This window comes from Pseudophryne corroboree, chromosome 8 (genome assembly GCF_028390025.1).
Source record: "Pseudophryne corroboree isolate aPseCor3 chromosome 8, aPseCor3.hap2, whole genome shotgun sequence".
NCBI classification, from domain to species: domain Eukaryota; kingdom Metazoa; phylum Chordata; class Amphibia; order Anura; family Myobatrachidae; genus Pseudophryne; species Pseudophryne corroboree.
Genome location: NC_086451.1, coordinates 182,690,761 through 182,705,859, shown reverse-complemented (window position 1 = coordinate 182,705,859; position 15,099 = coordinate 182,690,761).

Sequence of the window (15,099 nt, the reverse complement as noted above, 5' to 3'; positions counted from 1 at the left end):
TAATAACTTTGTGTATTAAACAAAGTTTGTGTACATTGAGCCATCAAAAAACAAAGGTTTCACTATCTCACTCTCACTCAAAAAAGTCTGTATTTCGGAATATTCCGTATTGCAGAATATTTGGATATGGGATACTAAACCTGTATTACAGAACATAAGGATTAGAATATGTCTGATCAAATCTAGAAAACAAAAAATCAGACATACAGACTGTTTAAATGTGTGGCAGCAGGAGGGGGATGTGCAAAGGGAACTGGCTTGCAGAGCAAGTTCCAAACCTAGCGGGAAAGCATTTGCGAGCGCACCACCACTGCCATATGTCGATGGGGAGAAATTGGCTACAAACAATGGTGCATTGGTAAAGGATAAGAAAGTGATTCATCAGTGTGTTAACCCTAACCCTTGCCAGTTGTATCCTATTCTAAATTTTCCCCAGGATTGTGAGGAGGAGGATGAGCCCAGCACGATATCGGCACTCTCTCTAGCAGCCACCATACAGAATACCCAGGTGGGCACGGCCCAACCACCAAGAGTAGTAGCAATACCCCCCAGTGGAGGGGTGAGTGAGGTTGTGTCCACCGGTAAGTACGGCGCCATACACTATGCAGAGACAATAACTCCCCATATTATAGAATCAAACCAAAATGATATAGTTGAATTAAATCCTTTCAGGGTGATTGCAGTTCCCAATAGGAGAATTGATAGTCTGATGATGTATAAGTATAGAGGCTCTTACAGGAAAGCCCCATCAACCAAAACCCCAGACCCCTGATGGTAAGTCATGGTCAATAGTATGTTTCTATTGCAAGAAGGAAGGGCATTACGCAAGGGATTGTAGGAGTACAGGGACCACGTATACAGACCACCTAGACCAGAATATGAACCACGCTACAATACACATAGTTGGGACTAGGGACCACATAGAAGGGATTACGAGCCGCATAGAGGGGAACCAAGGAGATACCCACCCAGGAGGGACTGGCAGGCCTCCGAAAACTCAGTTATACCCCTCACATATTGTAGCTGCCAATGCGCTGCGGGACGGTCCCACTGCACACTTGAGGTTAGGCCACACCTGTAGTCTACAGCCAGTGAAATTGATTGCTGGCCTTGGTAGTGAACCTGAGGTCATGGTTGATGTAGCTGGTGTACCACTACCTTTTCTTGTAGATACAGGGGTGGCCAGGTCAGTGTTGAATTCCAGAACAGGTGTAAAAACCATGGGTAAAATGATCTCGGCAATGAGAGTAACAGGAACGGTGCAACAATACCCTTTGAGTAGACCTGCAGAGATTATAATAGGGCCCTTGCAGACAAAACATTCCTTTCTGCTGGCTGCATTGGCTCGGACTAATCTACTTAGCAGAGATCTGTTGTGTAAAATGCGGTGTGTCATATTGTACCCCTGAGGGCGTGTTCCTAGATATACCCGAGAACCATGCTGTCAGGAATCGACTCACCACAGCCACATCTGTCCGTCGGTGCGGACTCCGTCCGGGGTCCCTACGTTCTGCTGTCGTCCGCTCCTCTGCCGCCAGACGTCATCCTGGTCCTAGGAACGCTCCTGTAACAGAGGGCATGTGAGCACGCTGCGTTCCCGCCGGGCCGCGGCATGGGCGCCGCCATGACAGTCTCCATCGGTCAGAGCACGGCGGCCAATCCAGAGCTTGGCCGCACCTCCTTTTCCCACTCCAACCAATGTCTGCACACCAGGGGGTATATCAGGAGCTGCAGGGTGAGCCTGTGGTTGTCCTGAACTTTGTGTCACTCCTGCGACCCATGTGCCTGGATTCCTCCGTGTTCCTGGTTACCTACCTGTTCCTCCGTGTTCCTGGTTACCTTCCTGCATTTCCGTGGAACTACAAGCATCAGCAATCCCTGCATTTGTATTTGGCTCCACACCTATCTACAACCACTGTGTGCTTCAGCCTCAGCAGTAGAGACTCTCTCCAGGTGCATTTCATCACCTCACCTGTGAAGCAGCTTGCTAGCTGCCTGTGCCTAACGAACTACACTGTGGACTTCCACCTGAGTCTCCTGCATCTGCTACCAGGTTTGCTACACATTTATTACCATCTCTGCTGGCTCCACGTTTTAAACCATTCTGGTTCTCACACCAGTGAACTTATCCATCATTACCATTTCCTCCATAGACTCTCAGCTTCCAAGCTGCACCATTTCCATTGCATACTTTTTATTGTTTATTCCTGCACGTTATTCTGCTGCCTTATTGTGTGAACTTTTATGTTAATAAAACACCATTGCGCTGATGCGCAGAAATCCAATCCAGCCTCCTCACTTCTTCCATCCTACCTCCACTGACCCACTAGCGCCCCCTCCGGGGACACAAGTAAAACCGAACCTGACAGTAAGTTCAGGACCGATGGACTCGGACGGTGGTCAGAGTGTGGGGTCAGGGGCCTTACAAAATCTGGTCTCCTGCTTGGATGGTCAAGAGGCTGTGCAGCAGCAGATGTTCCAGTTTCTGCAAGGGATGTCCTCCCGGATTGATACACTACAGCAAACCCTGCCTAGTGTACTTGCTACTCCAGTTCCAGTTACCCCAGCACCTGCAAGTGCTGTGAGTTCTTCTACGCCGGCTGCATCAGCTCCAGTGTCACGCTTGCACCTGCCCGTGCCTAGCAAATATGATGGCAGTCCAAAGTTATGTTGCGGGTTCCTTAACCAATGTGAAATCCAGTTTGAATTATTATCACACAATTTCCCCACGTCAAGATCCAAGGTTGCCTACATTATCTCACTGCTCTCTGGTTCTGCCTTGAGTTGGGTGTCTCCTCTGTGGGAACGTGCTGACCCTCTGATGAACAACTACGCTGAATTTGTGTCAACCTTCAGACGTATCTTTGACGAGCCAGGTCGTGCAACATCAGCCTCGGCAGACCTTATTCAGCTTCGTCAAGGTACCCGGAGTATGGGACAATATGTCATCCAGTTCCAGACGTTAGCCGCAGAGATTCAGTGGAATAATCAAGCCCTGGTAGCAGCCTTCTGGCATGGACTTTCAGATCGGATCAAGGATGAACTGGCAACCCGCGATGTCCCTGAGCAATTGCCTGAACTGATTTTTCTATGCATCAATTTGGACTCTCGCATCCGCGAACGCAACAGTGAGCGTGCTCGTAGTGAGCCGCGCAAGTCAAGAATGGTACCTTCAGTACAATTTCAGCCTCCACCTTCTGACGAGCCTATGCAAATCAATAGGTCCCGTCTAACTCCTGAGGAGCGGTCAAGAAGACTCCGTGAGAGATTGTGTCTTTATTGTGCGGCTGCAGGTCACCAGATCAATTCTTGTACAGTGCGTTCGGGAAACGCCAGATCCTGACTTGTAAAGGAGGAGTCAAGTTGGGATCTTCTAGACAAGCTCCTTCAAACCAAGACCTCATTCTTCCTGTGACTTTAGAGACTACAGATGGTCTTCAGTCTGTATCTGCGTGAGTGGACTGTGGAGCCGCAGGAAACTTCATCACTCAAGCTGCGGTAGATAAGTTTCATTTGCCTATCTGCGAACTCTCATATCCAGTCTACATCACTGCAGTAGATGGTAGCCGAATCTCCAAGGGGAATATCTCTCACCAAACCAGACCAGTGGTTCTGGGAGTCGGGTTCCTGCATTCTGAATTAATAAAGTTTTTAGTTATTCCTCAGGCAACCCAGGAGATCGTGTTGGGAATGCCCTGGCTCCAACTACATAATCTGCAGATTGATTGGTCTACGTTACAACTCACTTCCTGGGGTTCGCATTGTCGCCAGTCCTGCTTAGCCCAAGTTTGTCCTATCAAGTCTTCTGAAGTCAAAACCCAGTCAAATCTTCCTGCGGCTTACCAAGATTTCTCTGACGTCTTCAGTGAAAAGGCCGCTGATGTTCTGCCGCCCCATAGAGAGTGGGATTGCCCCATTGACCTTATTCCCGGCAAGAAACCACCAAGGGGGCGTACCTATCTGTTATCCGTTCCTGAAACTGAGGCGATGAGCGACTACATCAGGGAGAACTTACAGAAAGGATTTATCCGTCCCTCATCTTCACCCGCTGGTGCGGGCTTCTTCTTTGTTAAAAAAAAGGATGGAGGATTACGTCCATGCATTGACTACCGGGGTCTCAATGACATTACCATCAAAAACAGTTATCCATTACCACTCATCACTGAATTGTTTGATAGAGTTAAGGGAGCCCGCATCTTCACCAGGTTAGATCTCCGCGGTGCCTACAACCTCATCAGAATCCGTAGTGGTGACGAATGGAAGACAGCTTTTAATACTCGAGATGGTCATTACGAGTACCTGGTAATGCCATTCGGGTTGAGCAATGCCCCAGCAGTGTTCCAGCACTTTGTTAATGAAATCTTCCGTGACGTTCTGTACAAATACCTCGTAGTTTACCTGGATGATATCCTCATCTTCTCCCAAGATCTCTCTTCTCATCGTCTGCAAGTCCGTGAGGTCCTCCGACGTCTTCGTGAGAACCGTCTCTACGGCAAATTATCCAAGTGTACCTTCGAAGTTCCCTCCATACCCTTCCTGGGGTATATAATTTCCGTATCGGATCTCCAGATGGACCCGACAAAGTTGGAAGCCATTGCCAATTGGTCCATTCCAAGTAGTCTCAAGTCTATTCAGCGATTCCTGGGATTCGCCAATTATTATAGGAAGTTTATCCGAGGATTTTCAACTCTCATCGCTCCTATTACCAACTTAACTCGGAAAGGGGCAGATCATTCCAACTGGTCAGAAGAAGCTTTAGCTGCATTTCAAAAGATCAAGCTGGCCTTTATGTCTGCTCCAGTTCTGTCTCAACCGGATGTAAACAAGCCATTCGAGTTGGAGGTGGATGCCTCCACAGTAGGAGTTGGAGCTGTTCTCTCCCAGAAGGGAACTGATGGGAAGATTCACCCTTGTGGATTTTATTCTCGTAAATTCCTCCCTGCAGAAGCTAACTATTCCATTGGAGATCAAGAACTACTAGCGATTAAGCTGGCCCTTGAGGAATGGAGGTATCTCCTGGAAGGGGCCAAATTTCCGTTCAACATCTATATGGATCATAAAAATCTGCTTTATTTGAAGGCAGCCCAGTGCCTCAATCCTCGCCAGTCCCGGTGGGCTATGTTCTTCTCTCGTTTTAACTTTAAGCTTAATTTCCGCCCAGGTTCTCAGAATATCAAGGCAGACGCTTTATCCCGATCTATGGAGTCCGAAGAGGAGACGTCCGACTCGGTTCCGCATTCCATCCTGAGTCCAGTGGTATTTGCTTCGTCTCAAGTTTCTCCTGCTCCACCTCCTGGTAAGACTTTTGTTTCCCCAGAACCCCGTTCCAAGTTGCTGTCTTGGGCTCATCAGTCCAAATTCACTGGGCATCCTGGTGTCCTGAAAACTTTCAAGTTCCTCTCTGAGACATACTGGTGGCCGAAGATGAAAGTTGACATCAAAGATTTCGTGGCATCCTGCCCGAAGTGTGCGCAGCACAAGACTCCTCGACAATCTCCAGTAGGTCAGTTACAACCATTATCTGTTCCCAGCCGTCCCTGGTCACACTTGTCCATGGATTTCATCTCTGTCCTTCCCTCTTCTCAAGGATTCAATACCATCTGGGTTGTGGTTGACAGGTTTACCAAAATGGCCCATTTTGTACCACTCCAGGGTCTTCCTTCCACACCAAAGCTTGCCCAAATCTTCCTACGGGAGATTTTCCGCTTACATGGACTACCCACTGAAATTATATCTGACCGTGGAGTTCAGTTTGTGGCAAGATTTTGGAGAGCCCTTTGTTCTGCCATGCAAGTCAACCTCAAGTTTTCGTCAGCCTACCACCCTCAGACGAATGGGCAGACGGAGAGGGTAAACCAAGAGTTAGAAACCTTTTTAAGACTTTATGTCTCGTCTTCTCAAGATGACTGGTTGGACCTGCTCCCATGCGCTGAATTTGCCCACAATTTCCGCTACCATACTGCTACAGAAACAACTCCGTTCTTTGCTGTATATGGACAACATCCCCGTGTTCCAGATTTTCAAGAACTTCCTCACATTGATGTTCCTGCTGCCACTGCTGTCTTGAGTCAGTTCTCTTCAACCTGGAGGAAGATTCATGCTTCTCTCAAGAAGGCTTCTAGCCGGTATAAGTTCTTTGCTGACCGCAAAAGACGTGCAGTTTCTAGCCTGAAACCTGGTGACAAGGTTTGGCTTTCCACCCGGAACCTCCGTCTTAGAGTCCCATCGATGAAATTTGCACCACGTTTCATCGGTCCCTTTTCCATCGAAAGAGTCATCAGTCCTGTGGCCTACAAGCTCAAGTTACCACCTTCTCTACGAATACCTAATGCCTTTCATGTCTCTCTCCTCAGGCCGTTAGTCCTGAATCGCTTCCAAAGAGCTCTTCCAGTCGGCCCCAAAGTGCGAACTCAGCGGGGCGTGGAGTTCGAGATAGAGAAGATTCTGGATTCCCGTTGCCGGTACGGTCGTCTACAATACCTTATCGACTGGTCCGGTTATGGTCCTGAGGAGAGAAGTTGGGTGAATTCGTCAGATGTCCATGCTCCAAGGTTGGTCAGTGTCTTCCACAGAACTCATCCTTCCAAGCCACGTGGGTGTTCAGTGCCCACCCATAAAGGAGGGGGTACTGTCAGGAATCGACTCACCACAGCCACATCTGTCCGTCGGTGCGGACTCCGTCCGGGGTCCCTACTGATAAAGCTAGATATTTATCGTATATAAAACCCTTTATGAGGTCTAAGAACACTGTACGCTATCTACGTATGAAGTACCGTAAGGGTACGCACGTTGCGTAGCAATCGCTTAGCCGTGGTCGAGACGCTCAAGCGTCACGTTCGCTCACGGCCAAGAGATCACAGGCAGGCACGCTATTGGCTGCTGACTAACGTAATGATTCGCTATAGCGTAACGGACGCTGTATCGGGAGCGGGCTGCTCGAGCGATACAGACGCTCACGAGAATACGCTGTTGGTATCGGGCACACTTATAGGTGAGCGACTACCGTAATGCTACGCTATCAGCGTAGCGGACGCTCGAGACCATGAGGAGATCACGAGCGGCGCTGACGCTCACAATGTTAAACCTTTATATCTAAACCATAAACAATGAAATATGTTGTAAAACCTTAGTGTAGAGATAGGGTGTAGATGCAACCTAGTGTAACCTTATTAACTCAAAAGCTGAATGAGCGTCACCGACGCTCTGAGAATACTTAACACTATAAGAATTACACAGATACCGTGCTTAGGGTCCAACGCCTAATATATATATATTATGAATGTTATACTTGCAAAAGAATTAATACAAATACAAATCATACACTACAATATAACATAGACTACCTAACCAGATAACTACACAGGAAATATAATACAATTACTATTTAAGGGAAAATAAGAGAAAAAGAGGAGGAGAGAGAGAGAGAGAGAAATTGGCCCACAATAACAAGAAGATCAATATAGCTGCGGAGAAACACTTACGCACAAGGGGAAACGATCGCATGCGCCTCGATATCCAGCTCCCGATTATCAGCAATGAGAACCGTTGAAGAGAGTGAACTGGATATGGTCGGCCTGCCTATTTATGCCCCACACACAATGCAATTCAATGGTCCCTACAATCTCATTGTTCATTGGACACAGGAATTCGGCTTCGCATTATAACAAAAGGTCATAGGTTGATTCATACAGGTGGGCTGTGACTGCTTCCAACTGTTCAGGTGGGTGGGACACTGAGTTTTCCGCCGCATGACTAAATAAGAACAAATAATAGTAAATGGACATAAACTTCTTATGTCCATAACTATTCGCACGAGCGATTAATCCGCTCCAAACCAACACCGGAATATTGCTATTTAAATACTCTTCCGATGGGTACCAAACACCACTGTATGACCCCTGTTAGACCCTTCGTACAATACAAAGAGGGATCTCTCTGTTCAGGAACATGCTATGTTAACTAAACTTTCAGAATCTATCAAAGGGACCATGATCTACAAAATACATTATATAGTGAAAATATGTAACGATTGAGTCGCACGCTACGATCACATAAACTCTACCGTAAATACGCATACCGTGCGCCTGCGGGTGCCCGCGACTGTGAGTATGCGCACGTACGGGAGAGCGCACGCATGCGCAGCACGGACCTGTGTCCGTGCTCAAATGAAATATGCATCATCGGGGAGAACATATGGGACGGAGTAGGACATAACCATATTACACACCTTCCATGTGAAATCTCCTAACCCTAATTCTTCCATCTGCTTAGTACACGTACCAGGTTGTACGATATGTGCACAGTATCCTGGTGATACCTCTCCAACTCTCGTAATCCTATTTCCTAAGGTATACCTATACCGGAAAGATTTTCCTCTACTGGCTATGTGGCGTATAAGCTCTGTATCTGTAGGCATTCTATCTGCTCTATGCGAAAAGGTCATGGTCTGATTACTCCATGACACTTCCCAATTTCCCGGCTTTCGGGGATTGGAGATGTTAAAGCATAATAGGGACCTATCCACATGGTATTGGTGGAGCTTCAAACTAGGAGGGCTGGAGATATTAAACCTCCTGTCCACCGGTCTCCCACCACTTAACTCAAGTACCTCCCCTAACGTTAAAGGAAATGGTACTAGCCCTGATTTGCTATGACCTTGAGGTACTTGAGAGCATACCCAACAATCTGTTTTATTTAACACACTACCCACTAAGGAGTGATAGTCACTCAATGGATGCCGGTCCATATGGATATTAAAACTGGATTGGCATTTCTTTATGCACCCATCCTCAATGACATTGTTACAGAGCCGACAGATACAGTTTTCTTCAGCTAACAATCCTTCACAATTCCTTCTATGGTCAATGCTATCGGATCGTTTTCTGATACTCGCCTTTGCTTGTTGATTATGTTGTTCTTGGAAAACTTTGCCTCCATCTCTGTCATCAGAACCCATTCCAGAACCTCTCTCGACCTCCATGGTACTCTCGCCGGAACAGACTGCTCTGGTCAACATCATGGTCAACAGGAAAATCCGGATCACAGTCTCTTGGGGCAAGTCCATCTTGTAGGAGGAAACGGAGAAGAATGAGAAGGGGGAAAAAATAATTTGAAGGAGAGGGGATGGGAAGTTGGAGAAAAACAATAAAAGGGAACAGGGGATCGACAACTGCTTTTGGTCTTGTGATTTTCAATGCTCCGGTGCCGTCTTAATCCGCCTGGAACAGACACTCCAGTGATACAACCTCTACCGTCTGTTCCTTATCACGGGACCTCTCTGGATCAGCAACCTTTTTACAGTGGGACGAATGAACCCAAGTCTCTCTCTCAGCAACCTTCAATGCTGTAGTGCTAGTCAATAAGACCTGGTATGGTCCTTCCCATCTGTCAATAAGGCAACCTGAGCGTAGAAAATTCCGTATCATTACATAATCCCCAGGTTCAATGTCATGACAATTACTATCTGGTAAATCAGGAATCACTAACTTCAGATTATCATTTTGATTCCTCAACTGTTTACTCATGTTAATCAAGTATTTTACAGTCACTTCATTGTTACACTTCAAATCATCCTGAGGGTTAATCATAACATGCGGTTGTCGACCAAACAAGATCTCAAAGGGAGACAGATTAAGAGGGGACCTGGGAGTGGTTCTGATGCTGTACAGTACAATGGGTAAAGCTTCTGGCCATGTCAATCCTGTCTCTGCCATCACTTTACTCAGTTTATTTTTAATAGTGCTGTTCACTCTTTCCACTTTCGCACTCGCCTGTGGACGGTATGGAGTGTGCAGCTTGCTATCAATTCCCATCAGTTTACACATTCCTTGAAAGACATCACCTGTAAAATGGGTACCCCTATCACTTTCAATAATTCTAGGGATACCATATCTACATACAAATTCCTGCACAATTTTCTTAGCAGTAAACATAGCGGTATTTGTGGCCGCTGGAAATGCTTCGACCCAATTTGAAAAAACATCTATACAAACAAGTACATATTTCAAATTTCGACAAGGGGGTAATTGAATAAAGTCAATCTGTATTACCTGGAAAGGGCCGCCGGCAGGTGGGATATGAGATGGTTCTGTAGGTATTGCCTTTCCGATGTTCTTTCTCAGACAGGTAAGGCATGACATTGCCCTTTTACTCGCATGAGAAGAAAATCCTGGGGCACACCAATATGCTCTTACCAACTTGCACATCCCTTCCTTGCCCAGATGAGTCAGCCCGTGAGCTGCCTCAGCTAAGCATGGAAGGCATGCTTTGGGGGCCACTGGTTTACCGTGTCCATCCGTCCAGAGTCCTGAGGACTCCTGACCATATCCCTTTGCCTTCCAGACTGCCTTTTCCTGTGTGGAACACAAATTTTGCATCTCACACAACTTCTGTGTGTTGATGGTATTAAATACCATCAGTTGTGTGGTGTCTGTCTGTCTGGGGGTAGCAGCTGCTAATTTAGCAGCTTCGTCTGCTCGGCTGTTACCAAGTGATACTGGGTCTTGGCTATATGTGTGTGCTTTACATTTGATAACAGCCACTCTGTCGGGTTCCTGTATCGCTGTTAGAAGCCTTTTTATGTGAGCTGCATGCGCTACCGGTGTACCAGCTGCCGTCATGAAATTTCTGAGGCGCCATAGGGCTCCGAAATCATGGACTACCCCGAATGCGTATCTAGAGTCGGTGTAGATATTGGCTGATTTGCCCTTAGCCAATTCACATGCTCTGGTTAGGGCGACCAGTTCAGCAACCTGGGCTGAGTGAGGTGGGCCTAGCGGTTCCGCTTCTATGGTGCCTTGGTCATCTACGACTGCGTATCCAGTACACAAGTCTCCCGAGTCTGACTGTCTATGACAACTACCGTCCGTGTAGAACGTAAGTTCTACATCTTCCAGTGGGTTGTCACTGATGTCAGGCCTTGCGGTAAAATTTTGGGTCAAATATTCCATACAATCATGAGTGTCTTCCTTTGTGTTAAATTCTCCTTCCCCACCACTCTCATCCTCCACCCTTTGTGCCTGTCCAGGCACACCTGGGAGATATGTTGCAGGATTTAATGCACTGCATCTCCTTATGGTGATGTTTACGGGGGCCATTAGTGCCAATTCCCATCTTGTAAACCACGCTGATGAGACGTGTCTGGTTTGTGCAGAATTTAACAAGGCTGACACTGCATGTGGTGTATGAATTGTGAGGTTGTGACCTAGCACGACGTCTTCGCTTTTCGTTACTAGCAATGCTATCGCGGCAATGCTTCGCAAGCATGTGGGGAGGGATCGCGCTACCGTATCTAGCTGAGCACTGTAATATGCTACCGGCCTGCTGGCATCACCGTGCTTTTGGGTTAGTACGCCTGCCGCGCAACCAGCACTTTCTGTTCCGTATAGTTCAAAGGGTTTCCCATAGTCCGGCATACCCAATGCTGGTGCTTGTGTTAGGCACTGTTTAAGTCTCTCAAATGCTGTCTCAGACTCGTCTGTATGCGAAATCCGATTAGGTTTGTTTGAGGAGACCATCTCCTGCAAGGGTAACGCTAGGATGGAAAACCCTGGGATCCAGTTATGGCAATACCCACACATTCCTAAAAATGTTCTGATCTGTTGCTGGGTTTGTGGCAGAGTCATGTCTCTAATTGCTTGAATTCTATCAGCGGTCAGGTGTCTCAGTCCTTGTGTTAGACAGTGTCCCAAATATTTTACCTTAGTTTGGCATAATTGCAACTTGTCTTTGGAAACCTTGTGTCCTGTGTCTGAAAGATGAAACAGGAGCTGTTTCGTATCCTTCAGGGATGCTTCCAATGAATCAGAACACAGTAGTAGATCATCCACGTACTGTATTAATACTGATCCACTCACTGGTTGGAAAGACTGTAAACAATCATGCAAAGCCTGAGAAAATATACTTGGGTTATCTATGAATCCTTGTGGTAATCGAGTCCATGTGTATTGGACTCCTCTGTATGTAAATGCAAACAAATATTGACTGTCAGGGTGCAGAGGTACCGAAAAGAAAGCGGAGCAGAGGTCAATAACAGTGAAAAATTTCGCAGTGGGAGGGATTTGCATTAGGATGACAGCTGGATTTGGCACTACGGGGAACTGACTCTCAACTATTTTGTTAATCCCCCTTAGATCCTGCACTAGCCGGTAACCCCTCCCCCCACTCTTTTTAACAGGGAAGATGGGACTATTGGCAGTGCTGGATGTTCTTACCAGAATGCCCTGTTGTAGCAAGCGCTCTATTACGGGATACACTCCTAACTCCACCTCTGGCTTCAGAGGGTACTGTGGGATTTTTGGAGCTATCCTACCATCTTTTACTTGTACAACTACCGGAGCTACGTTTGCCATTAATCCAGTGTCCTGTCCATCTTTAGTCCAAAGTGACTCTGGTATCTGAGATGTCATTTCTTCTACTTGGGAGGGAGTCCTATTTGTCATAATGGTATGTGACATTAATTTTGACGGGGAGTCTAACATGTCTCGCACTTCCTGAGCGTGATTCTCAGGTATGTCCAAGAATACACCTTCAGGAGTACAATAAATGACGCACCCCATTTTACACAGTAAGTCTCTTCCCAGGAGATTAGTCGGTGCCGATGCAGCCAGCAAAAAGGAATGCTTGGTATGTAAAGGCCCTACTGTAATCTCGGCTGGTTTGCTAACAGGGTAGTGCTGGACTACTCCCGTTACCCCTATGGCTGGAATTGTCTTACCAGTGGTTCTCATGCCCACTGTCGAATTTATCACTGATTTGGCCGCCCCTGTGTCTACAAGAAAGTTTAATGATTTACCAGCTACATTGATTGCAATTTCTGGTTCACTTCCAAGACTTGCAATCAATTTTACTGGCTGCAGATTACAGGTATGGCCACACCCCTATTGGGTATGGTGACCTCCCTGAATCCCGCTGGCAGCAACTACTTGTGATGGAGTTAATTGGGAGCTACCAGAGGCTTGCCAGTCTCTGTTCGGGGGGTATCTTTTTGTTTCCCCTGTATGTGGCTCATAACTCCGTTTCTGCGGACCTTGCTCCCAATGTCGTGTGTCGTGTCGTTGTCTAGGGGGTTGGTATGAGTTTCGTGAATTCTTCATTCTACAATCTCGTGCCATGTGTCCCTGTTTATGACAAGAATAACAAGTAACCACACTTGACTTACCCACAGGGTTTGGTGATATAAACAAAGGCTGCCTTGTGGTCAGGGCCTGTATACTTACTGACATTAATTTATCACCTTGTTGTTCCCTGTGTCTGGTGATGTTCCTATCGTGATCAATAGCAGCCTCTCTCAAAGTAGCCACAGACAGACCTCGCCAACATGGTTGTGTGGTCTGTACCCTAGTCTTCAATGACTCTTTTAAACCATCCATCAGTACCGATACTGCTACTTCTCGATGGTTTATGTTTGTTTTAATGTCCTCTATGCCTGTGTATTTTGCCATTTCTGATAATGCTCTGTGAAAATACTCTGCAGCTGTTTCTGACTCCTTCTGTTTAATGGAGAATATTTTGTTCCATTTAACTACGGCTGGGAAATACTCTTTTAACTGTAAGCTTATTCTTTTTACATTGTCTTTGTTGTACACATCTGTAAGAGGTACATCCTGATCTAATCCACAGTCAGCTAAAAATTGAGCTGCGTCGACATTGGAGGGTAAACATGCTCTCAGCAATATCTGCCAGTCTTTGTTGTTGGGCTCTAACGTGTTACCTAGGTCTCTGATGTATTTTTGGCTGGCAACTAAGTCTTTTCTAGGGTCAGGGAATTCCGACACTATGGTCCTTAATTCCATTCGGGAAAATGGGCTGTACATGGCAATGTTCCTAACAAGAGTGACTCCTGAAGTGTCTGTTTTCCCATTTGGAACTACTATTACCTTAACAGGATTAACTCTAACAACCTCATCCTGTGTAGATTCTACAGGCTGTGGTGAAATAGTTTCAGCATAGTGTATGGTGCCGTACTTACCCGTTGATACGACCTCACCTATCCCTCCGCTAGGGGCTTTCGTTACTAATCTCGGGGGTTGAGCTGTGCCTACAGTGGTCTCTGCTATGGTGGCTGCTAGAGAGAGCGCTGAAATTGTTGCCGATTCGTCCTCTTGACCACACTCCTGAGGAAAGTTCAAAACAGGGTACAACTTGCACGGGTTAATACTTGCATTGGTTAATTGGTTAACATTATCTTTAACATTTACACAGTTGCTAAGTGTTTGTGTGTTACACCTTAGTGCGTCATTCTCCGCAACCAATTTCTCTCCTGTTATGTATGGTGGCGGTGGGGCCGTGGCTATCAGTTTTCTGATCGAGCCAGATCCCGCCGCCTGAGCCAATCCTCTCTGTATGTCACCCTCCTGTTGCCACAACTGTAAATAATCATAATGCTTGATTCGTCTCTTGGTTGATTTAATGAGACATATCCTTCTCCTTAAATTCGTTAACACTTCTGTGCTGAAGCTACCTACTCTTGGGAATTTCTCCCCGTCATGTACCGTCATTCTCTCCCATTCATCACATAAAGCTTCTGTGTGACTTCCGTATTTCTCACACATTACGTATCTTGCCGACCCGACTGGTCGGTTCACTGAATCAACCAGAACCGAGGTTGATCGCCCCCTACCTGAACAAGTGGCCCCCATAGTTCGAAGGTGTTGCTTTATTCAACCAACCCTTACGCAAACCAAAATGTTCAAAATAGGCTGACGGTAGCGGTTTACCGAGTACCCCACTCACTCGCCCACGCCGACCAATACGACCTGATCACACCGATATGGTGCTGGCGTACTCGACCTAGGGCCCCTGCGACCTGAACCTCTATTTACTGGAACCTGTGAGGGTGATCCGAAGAACACTTACTCTTTCCAGTAACTATTGGTTGTTGGATAGTTCCTGAGTGAGCAGCGAACCTCCCTTAAAATAAAAAAAATTACACAAATCACGTTAGAATGTACAAATAGCGTTTATGACCTTCGTACACAAATAGTACCTGTCAGGTTTACTAATGCACACAATTACGTGCGGTACAATCATTCAGCACATAAGCAACTAATCTTATGTACGGAGCGACCAGTGGAATCGAAAATTGCGGCTGCGAATTCC